The following is a 916-nucleotide window of genomic DNA, read 5'->3' on the forward strand; positions in this document are numbered from 1 at the left end:
CGGCGCCTGTGTGAGTGAGGTGGCGCCACACAGACAGCGCCAGCGACAGCCCGCCCCCGCCCCCTTTCTCTCCTCCGCTCCGCCCTCTCCTCTGCCGTACCCGTCTTTCCTCTTGCGTTGCCACATGGTAAAACGCCGCAGCGGGCAATGCACCTCTTCCCCTCCCCTGCCCCCTCCTCCTCCCTCCCACGGGACATCCTAATAAAACCCAGTGGAATGGAGATCCAATCTATTGTTGCATTCCGTAGTCAGTCGGACCAAAGTAAGGTCGCCAGACTGCACTGCGCCACGCCCCAGCCCCGTCGCCATCTCAGCTCGATCCCCTCGAGGATCCCGATCCCCTCCACCGCCCCGCGCGCCCCGGGCACCATCAGCGGCGCCGGTGGGGTGAGCAGAGCAGGACACATTTTGGCCGTCGAATGAAAAACAGTTGACCTGACAGTGATGAGATCAGGTATGTTTTCCATTCGTATTCTGAACAACTGGCATTCTACGATTTTTACTTACGACCTCGAAATAGTCTGAGTATACGCGACACGTGCCAATTAACGATTATCTTCCCCGTTCGCTTGGTCCTTGTCCTTGGCAAATCTCTTCGCCGCCCGAGGCCTTGTTGAACGTAGACCATTTCGTGTTGACTATGTGCCTTCAGAGCTTTTTAAACATAACGTTTCATCTCTTGGCAGTGTATATAGCAGCCGGTGGTCGCCCGGTGTGCTGACCCCACCCCTCCTCCGGCACCAAATGGTCATCTTCACACCCGGTTTCAGTGGGTCATAATTACATACTGAAATATGCTGAGAATAAGCAAGCTGTAATTTTTGGGCAACGAAGGTTAATGTTCTACATGATTGGGATGGACTCGGAATATTACTCTTTGGTCCCACACTAGACGAAGACCACTATCACTACTCAC

The sequence above is a fragment of the Frankliniella occidentalis genome, unplaced genomic scaffold, assembly GCF_000697945.3.
Source record: "Frankliniella occidentalis isolate FOCC.00 unplaced genomic scaffold, Focc_3.1 Scaffold127, whole genome shotgun sequence".
Classification (NCBI taxonomy): Eukaryota; Metazoa; Arthropoda; class Insecta; order Thysanoptera; family Thripidae; genus Frankliniella; species Frankliniella occidentalis.